Genomic DNA, 9,627 nt, shown 5'->3' with positions numbered 1-9,627 from the left:
TGCCTGCCAGTGCAGGAGATGCAATTTCCGTTCCTAGATGGGAAAGATAGTCTGGAGGAGGGCCTGGAAATCCACTCCAGTATTCTTGCCTGAGAAATCCCATGGACAGAAGGAGCCTGATGGACACTCTATGAGGTCGCAAAAAAGTCAGACACCCAAAAAAGTCAGACACCTGGTAGCGACTGAACAGCAAAGGAGCTCGAAATTGAAAGGATATGTAGTTCTGTTAGGTACAGGAGGGAAGGTGTCTCCAGAGCTCCAGTTGGCCAACTAGTTGCCACTAGCCACCTGAAGCGTGGGTAGGCTGGATTGATGGCTGCTCTAAGTGTAAAATGCACACTGTATTTCTAAGGTAAAAGGTATGAAAAGAAAAGAATGAAAACTGCCTCATTGGTTGCATTCGCTACATGTCAACATGAGAATGTTTCAGAAAATGTAAGATTACATATATGGCTCCTGTTACATTTATGTTGGGTAGGGCTGTTCTGCTGCTGCTAAGTCACTTCAGTCGTGACCCCATAGACGGAAGCCCAACAGGCTCCCCCATCCCTGGGATTCTCCAGGCAAGAACACTGGAGTGGGTTGCCATTTCCTTCTCCAATGTGTGAAAGTGAAAAGTGAAGTCGCTCAGTTGTGTCCGATCCTTAGCGACCCCATGGACTGCAGCCTACCAGGCTTCTCCATCCATGGGATTTTCTAGGCAAGAGTACTGGAGTGGCTTGCCATTATTCTAGAGGGTACCAAAAGCTCTTTAAAGAAGACCAAGTCTTTCATGTAGCAATTGTAAAGGAAGGTAATCATGTTGAGCCTACATCTGTGCTTCACTTAATTTTTATGAAAAGGAGAAAATAGGACAGCCCCCCCCCCGCCAAAAAAAAAAGACTAACATAGGAGATATTTTCAGAATGCAAGTTCTAATTCATGGAGCCTTATGTATGTCATATGAAAATATCGTGATATCAGTTGATAATAAAAAGATACCAAGCTATCAAGAAATTTGAATTATGTTTTAAGGAGTCTGATTCTGAGGGCAAAACGTATAGAACGTTTAAGATTTCTACTGAAAATATTTCGGATGGCTTCTGGGTTTTATCATTTAACCTCTAGGTATGGTGAACTTTTTTCAGTTTTCCAGTGAGGTTTCAGGTAATCTTTTCTAATACATTTATTTTTCATTCATTTATTTAACAAAAGCCTGCTGAGGGCTCTTGGTATTGCAGGGCAGTGTTATAAAGGTGAACACTCAGACATGGCCCTTACTCTCTCATGACTAACCGGTATCAATTCAGAAACAGTGAAAAAGTACGAAATAATCAAGGCATAGTGTCTTTTGTCTTTGAGTGAGTGCTTTACCTTGGTAAATTCAACACATTAATTGTCTTCAACCCAGTATTTATATATTACTGCTCATGTATTAATGAGGAGTCTTACAGGGACTAGATATGGGCTTAAAATACGTTGGTAAAAAAATCAAAGTATACTTAATTCATCTGTTAGTTGTCAGAACTTAAAAAACAAAAAAAAATTAAATTTGAGTATTCACCTTTAAATAGGAAAGGTGAAAAAATTACAATATCATCTTATTTATGATACCTTCTTTTAGCCTTTCAGCAACTTTTAGGTTCTAAGGAATTTAATAATAGAAATGTAAAAGAGACATTGATTTATGCCCCTAACATAGTTTAAAATTGCTGACTTAAAAAAGCTAAATTTATTTTAGCATATTACAAAGTTCTTAAATCAATATATTTGAGTCTTTTAGGGAAAAGGTAAACATAAATCTTATGTTAGTTTACTACTGCTGCTGTAACAAATTATTGCAAAGTTAGCGGCTCAAAACAGCACCAGTGTATTATCTTACAGTTCTGTGGTCCCAAGTCCAACTGGGGTCTCCCTGGGCTAAAATCAAAGTGTCCATGGGTCTGTGTTCCTTTCTGGAGCATCTGGGAAAGAATTGGGGCTTTTTGTTTATTCAGATTGTTGACCAGATTCAATTGCTTGCTATGGTAGTATTGAGGTCCCTGGTTCCTTGCCAGTTATTAGCTGAGAGATGTTCCCAGCTTCTGGAAGCCACTCACATTCCTTGGGTTGTGGCCCTTCTGCTTTATCTTCAGAGCCACCTGTGGTAGGTTGAGATCCTCTCATCCTTCTGATTGCTCTTACCTTTTCTTTAATTTCAGTCTTTTAAACCTCCTGTTAGGTTGAGTCACCTAGAAAATCCAGGATAATCTCTCCATGTCAGGGTCTGTAACCTTAACCACATCCTTTAAGTCCCGTTTGCTGTAGTGAAGTGACATATTCATGGGTTCCAGGGATTAAGGCATGGACATTTTTAGGGGTCATTATTCTGCCTACCCGGAGAAGGCAATGGCAAGCCACTCCAGTACTATTGCCTAGAAAATCCCATGGATGGAGGAGCCTGGTAGGCTGCAGTCCGTTGGATCGCTAAGGGTCGGACATGACTGAGCGACTTCACTTTCACTTTTCACTGTCACACATTGGAGAAGGAAATGGCAACCCACTCCAGTGTTCTTGCCTGGAGATCCCAGGGACGGGGGAGCCTGTTGGGCTTCCGTCTATGGGGTCACACAGAGTCAGACACGACTGAAGTGACTTAGCAGCAGCAGCAGCAGCAGCATTCTGCCTACCATAGATCTTAATTGGGTCCATGCAGTATAACCATAATTTCTTTTTTTTTTCTGGAAATATTTTGAAAATTTATTAAGGTACATGTACAAATACAGAGTATCCGTGAGGGTAAAAGCAGCAGGGAAAACTGTTATTCTTGTCATTCTGCCTACCACAGATCTTAATTGGGTCCATGCAGTATAGCCATAATTTCTTATCAGTACTCTCAGTACTTTGGGATAGAATAACAATGTTTATAATAACAGGTAGACTGATGCTGAAGCTGAAGCTCTAATACTTTGGCCATCTGATGTCAAAAGCTGACTCACTGGAAAAGACCCTGATGCTTGGAAAGATTGAGGGCAGGAGGAGAAGGGGGCAATAAAGGATGAGATGGTGGGATGGCATCACCAACTCAACGGACATGAGTTTGAGCAAACTCCAGGGGATAGTGAAAGACAGGAAAGCCTGGAGTGCTGCACTTATGGGGTCACAAAGAGTTGGACATGACAGTAACTAAACAACAACAAACTTTATTGGATGTTTGATATATTCCAGGCACTATTCTAAACCCTTTTTCTGCATTTACTGTTAGTCCTCAGAAATGCCCCAGTAGACAAACACTGTTGTTGTCCCCACTTACAGATATGCAAACAGGTACAGAGTAGGAAAGTGTCTTGCCTGCTTCTCACAGCTGTTAAGTGGTAGAATAAGGATTTGAATCTGCATGGTCTGTCTGATTCCAGAGCCTCTGCAGGCTCTGACCCACAACATAGGAGAAATAATTTTGAATGTTTCGATTTACTAAACATGCTTTAGAGATACAGTGACTATGAGTTCAGGCTCTAGTATCACAATGTGTGGATTTATATTCTATCTTTACCAGTTACTTGATGACCTGGACAAGTTACCTAACCTTCCTGGGTCTCAATTAACAATAAACTGAATTCACAGTAACACTTATAGTAACATTCATAGTAACATAGTAACATTAAATGATTCACTATACATAAAGTATGTACTTAAAACAGTGCCTCTGCATGAGCTATTGCTAGCTATAATTATTGATGACAATTCAACTTCTAAAAACAGCAGTTTATTGTAAAAAGGAATGTTTCCTTTATGAAAATTCAGTCACTTTATGAAATCAAAACTGAAAGTTAATCTTTTTCCTTTTCAAAGACCACACTGTTTTCTCCTTCCCCAGTCTCTAATTACTCTCCACTCCAACCCAGCTGCCATCTTTCTTGCAATGTTACTTTCTCCAATCAGGTGTACACTTTAGACACTTTGTCCAGACTCTAGTTGCCCCAGGTTAACATCCAGATTCCTTAGAAAGGCACCAGGACTCAAACTCCAAGTACCCTGTGCTGCCCAGTATTTACACAGCCCCCATTTCTAACTTCAATTTTCTTTTGCAATTATTGTTCCTGGAGGAGATGTAGTGCTAATATACCACTCCAAACCTACCCCTGTTCCAATAATCTTTGCTGCCATTGCTTCAATTCAAACCGTCATGCTCTCTGCACTTTAAGTCATCCCCAACAAATTCATGGCCTCCAGTCTTACCACCCTTCAAACTGTTCACCAGAATAGTCTTTCTAAAATACAGAGCTCCACATTACTGTCCTCCTTCAAACCCTTCATTGTCTTTTCCAGACCCCATTTCTGCAAATATTATTCCTTTCCTTATGTCTCTTAATACCGACTAAGTGCTTCTACTGTTGCATTCAAGGTATGCTTATTTAAGAACTTTCTTCTTGCCTTCTAAATCATGAACACATTGATAGGGATTAAGAAATGCTTTTGCTTGCATGAATTTATTGTATTATTTTGTTACTGCCTATGTACATGTCTGTCTGTTGTCTCTGAACTGTGAACTCTTTAAGGGGAGGCTTGTGGAATTATTTCTCTTTACCTCTGTGCCCAAGAAGTAGGAGGTGCTTAGTCATTGTGAGTGAACGAATAAAAAAAAACAGCCCCACATACATACAATTGAAAAAATGCTGCTTAAATCCCCAAATGTGTTTATTGAGACTATATAAGGTCCTGATTTTAGAAGCTACATAACTGGTGGTTAAGAGCATGGACTCTGGAGTCAGTGTTTGGCTTTGAATTCTGACTCTGCCACTTGCACCTGTGCACTATGAACCTTGAGTCTATTCTTTGTAAAACAGGGATGATAATAGCATAACTATCTCTTTGGGTTAATAGAGCCAAATGAGTTCATGTTTATGAAGTGTTTACAATAGCATCTACCACATAGTTAGTATTTTGTAAGTGTTGGTTATATAAAAATATGATAGTTTATGTTTTTATTACTATTGTAGCCCACCAGGCTCCTCTGTCGATGGGATTCTCCAAGCTAGAATACTTGAGTGGGTTGCCATTTTCTTCTCCAGGGAATCTTCCCAACCCAGGAATTGAACCTCGGTCTCCTGCATTGCAGGTAGATTCTTTACCAACTGAGCTATAAGGGAAGCCCTGATAATAGCTAATGTCCTTATAAACAGTGATAGAAAATACCCCAGTATTTTGTAATTGTGATATTTAACTAGAGATTTTTAAACTTTCAATGATTTTTGATATCTTAAAAATATATTAAATATATTTTGGTGAGTTAAGTTGTGATATTGTATGTTGCGCTGTAAAGAGGCCAAGGAACTGAGGGCAGCACCCAGTCAAAAGCCAGAAAGGAACCAAGGTCCTGAGTCCAGTAGCTTGTTAGGAACTGAGTCCTACCAAGGACCAGATCATGTACTTAGAAGTGGACCTTTCTCTGGTTGAACTTTGAGACTCCTGCAGCCCCAGTGAACACCTTGATCACAGCCTTGTGAGAGATCCTCAGCCAAAGGACACTGCTAAACCTCACCCAGATTCCTGATCCATAGAATTATGAGATAATTTTTAAAGCCATTACATTTGGAGGTTACTTGTTACACAGCAGTAGATAGCTAACATGTCTGTGTGTTTACTCAGTCGTGTCTGAATCTTTGTGACCCCATGGACTATAGCCTACCAGGCTCCCCTGTCCATGGGATTCTCCAGGAAAGAATACTGGAGTGGGTTGCCATTCCCTTCTCCAGGGGATCTTCCTGACCCAGGGATCAAACTCGGGTCTCCTGCATTGCAGGCAGATTCTTTACCATCTGAGCTCCCAGGGACTAATATATTACTGCTGTTTCAGTACAGATGTATAACAAAAAACACTTGAAATGAAAAGGCAATTTTGTAAGTTTCCCAGTTATTAATCAAAGCTCTTTCTACTGAAAACAATGATGATAATAATAATAAGATTAGAATATTGGTAGTAATTTACATTTTTTTAATGCCTTCTAGGATATAAGGCAGAGAAGGCAATGGCAAGCCACTCCAGTACTATTGCGTAGAAAATCCCATGGATGGAGGAGCCTGGTAGGCTGCAGTCTGTGGGGTCGCTAAGGGTCAGACACGACTGAGCGACTTCACTTTCACTTTTCACTTTCACCCATTGGAGAAGGAAATGGCAACCCACTCCAGTGTTCTTGCCTGGAGAATCCCAGGGACGGGGGAGCCTGGTGGGCTTCCGTCTATGGGGTCACACAGAGTCGGACACAACTGACGTGACTTAGCAGCAGCAGCAGCAGGATATAAGGCACCTTTCCAAATTATATATATATATATATATATATATATATATATATATATATATGTATCAGTTCAGTTCAGTAGCTCAGTCATGTCAGACTCTTTGCAACCCCATGGACTGCAGCACACCAGGCCTCCCTGTCCATCATCAACTCCTAGAGTTTACTCAAACTCATGTCCATTGAGTCAGTGATGCCATCCAACCATCTCATCCTCTGTCGTCCCCTTCTCCTCCTACCTTCAATCTTTCCCAGCATCAGGGTCTTTTCAAATGAATCAGTTCTTCACATCAGGTGGCCAAAGTATTGGAGTTTCAGCTTCAGCATCAGTCCTTCCAATGAACACCCAGGATTGATCTCCTTTAGAATGGACTGGTTGGATCTCCTTGCAGTCCAAGGGGCTCTCAAGAGTCTTCTCCAACACCACAGTTCAAAAGCATCAATTCTTTGGTTCTCAGCTTTCTTTATGGTCCAACTCTCACATCCATACGTGACTACTGGAAAAACCATAGCTTTGACCAGATGGACCTTTGTTGGCAAAGTAATGTCTCTGCTTTTTATATGCTGTTTAGGTTGGTCATAGCTTTTCTTCCAAGAAGAAAGCATCTTTTAATTTCATGGCTGAAGTCGCCATCTGCAGTGATTTTGGAGCCCCCAAAAATAAGGTCTGTCACTGTTTCTACTGTTTCCCCATCTATTTGCCATGAAGTGATGGGACCAGATGCCATGATCTTAATTTTCTGAATGTTGAGTTTTAAACCAACTTTTTCACTCTCCTCTTTCACTTTCATCAAGAGGCTCCTTAGTGCTTCTTCACTTTCTTCCATAAGGGTGGTGTCATCTGCATATCTGAGGTTATTGATATTTCTCCCAGCAATCTTGATTCCAGCTTTTGCTTCATCTGGCCCAGCGTTTCTCATGATGTACTCTGCATGTAAGTTAAATATGCAGGGTGACAATATACAGCCTTGACGTACTCCTTTCCCTATTTGGAACCAGTCTGTTGTTCCGTGTCCCATTCTAGCTGTTGTTTCCTGACCTGCATAGAGATTTCTCAAGAGGCAGGTCAGGTGGTCTGGGATTCCCATCTCTTTAAGAATCTTCCACAGTTTCTTGTGATCCACAAAGGCTTTGGCATAGTCAATGAAGCAGAAATAGATGTTTTTCTGGAACCCTCTTGCTTTTTCCATGATCCAGCGGATGTTGGCAATTTGATCTCTTGTTCCTCTGTCTTTTCTAAATCCAGCTTGAACATCTTGAGGTTCACGGTTCATGTACTGTTGAAGGCTGGCTTGGAGAATTTTGAGCATTACTTAACTAGCATATGAGATGAGTGCAATTGTGTGGTAGTTTGAGCATTCTTTGGCGTTGTCTTTCTTTGGGATTGGAATGAAAACTGACCTTTTCCAGTCCTGTGGTCACTGCTGAGTTTTTTTTTTTTTAATGCAACAGCTCTGTAAGATTGTGTTTTTTGTTGTTTAATGGCTAAGTTGTCTCCGACTCATGCGACCTCATGGACTGTAGCCTGCCAGGTTCCTCTGTTCATGGGATTTCCCAGGGGTGAATACTAGAGTGAGTTGTCATTTCCTTACCCAGGGGATCTTCCCGACCCACCTGCTGTTCCTCTTGTGTCTCCTGCACTGTAGGTGGATTCTTTACCACTGAGTCACCAGGGAAACCCCATAAGATAGGTATTAATTATAATTATTTCCATTTTATAAGTAATGGAATTAGAGCTAAGAGAGGTTAAATAAAGGACACGCTCAAGATCCCCAGTTGAGTAACAACATATTGGCAAGATTTGAACCCAGGCTGTGTGACTAGAGTTTTCCCTCTGAACCACTATAATAAATCGTTCCCTAAAGATGCATGATCTAAGGCAAAGGTGATGGGTGTGGCAGGAAGAAAGAGCAGCACTCCAGGAGTTCACAAGGAAATGAGCTTAATCCTGATCTAGGAAATGCTGGGGTGCCAGGGAGGCATCTGATCTGACTCTCAAATGCTGGGTGGAATTTAGGTGTGTGGCTCTTAGAGGAAGGAGTCTATCAGCTGAGCAAAAAGTTGGAAAAGCATGAGACACAGACAAGAAAACACCACCTCACAGTGTGTCTGGAGCTCAGCTAGTGGGAGATAAACTTATGTAGTTTGGAATTTGGTTATAGTTCTGTGAAAGATTTTGAATATTTTTAATAAAAGAAAAACTAGCTCTTGAGTTTTTTTTTTTTTGATAGTAGTTTAAATCAAGTACCTCTTAATTTAAACTATACTGCAAAACTGTTAGAGGATATTCTGGTAAATTTGAAATAGAGAATCTGATTGTATGGGTTGTATGAAAATATGAAATTTAATTACCATAAAATGCAAAAGAAAAATAGAAATATACACAGAACATTTCGTGTGGTTAAATTTCTTAACATATTCAAAGATGTGTTCAGTTTGTATTTAGTTTCAGTAAAACTACAAGGATATCAAAATTTGTAGACCTTTTTATTTCCTTGTAAAAACAATACTATCGGTGGTTACATTCAAAGCATATTAAGTATTTCACTAAAAACAGACCCTAGAGAAATTTTAAAAAGTTATGATTGTGTTTTTAGTTACCTGGGAGTGGACCTTGAAAACAGCACTGTGTAAGGCATTCATATGAGCAGGGCTTAAAATATTATCCTCTCTTTTTCTCAAAACATCATTCAAGTGCACTAGATGGAAATTTAATTTTGTAAGATGTCTGTACTGTTCAAATTTGTTTATGGTGTGAGCTTTCAATTTAGACAATTTATCATTACTTGGAGAGGAACTTTTTCTCTTAAGCCAGATTGAGTTTCCTTTCCAGGGAATAGATGAATCCAGGAAAAATGTTTCCACAGCTCATACCTAGCCAAAAGCCATGGCCATGGAGGAATGGAGAGCTCTTTGAATAATGACAAAAGGAAAATATGTAATCCCCTTTCCTGTAGCCTCTCGTGCCCTTGACTTGTCTCAAAACTCTCCAGTCCATAGATTCAAGCAGTGTCTATTTTGATTCTCAAATTTAGGGGTTGAACTTCTGCTTCACCATAGTATTAAGCAGGCGATTACAAATATGATATACCTACAGAGGTCTGACTCTAGTTTGTCTGACAATTGTATAATCTTTGGAAGGTCCCTTTATAACCTTTGGAAGGTCTCTTAACTGTCATGAGCATTGATTTCTTATTCTCTCATCTGTTTGACATATTCTCAGAGATTCCTTTTGGTTTTAATGGATTAAGATTCTAAAGGCCAACTTTGCATGACTGCAGTTTCACCCCAATGCTACACTTAAACACTTGGGTTTCCATGCTGTCTCCATATATTTTTGAAGTCATCTTTTCTCTGTCTGCAAGTTTCCTGC

This window comes from Moschus berezovskii, chromosome 16, assembly GCF_049115385.1.
Source record: "Moschus berezovskii isolate FMDL1 chromosome 16, NW_MosBer_1.0, whole genome shotgun sequence".
Lineage (NCBI taxonomy): Eukaryota > Metazoa > Chordata > Mammalia > Artiodactyla > Moschidae > Moschus > Moschus berezovskii.
This window is presented reverse-complemented; position numbering follows the sequence as displayed.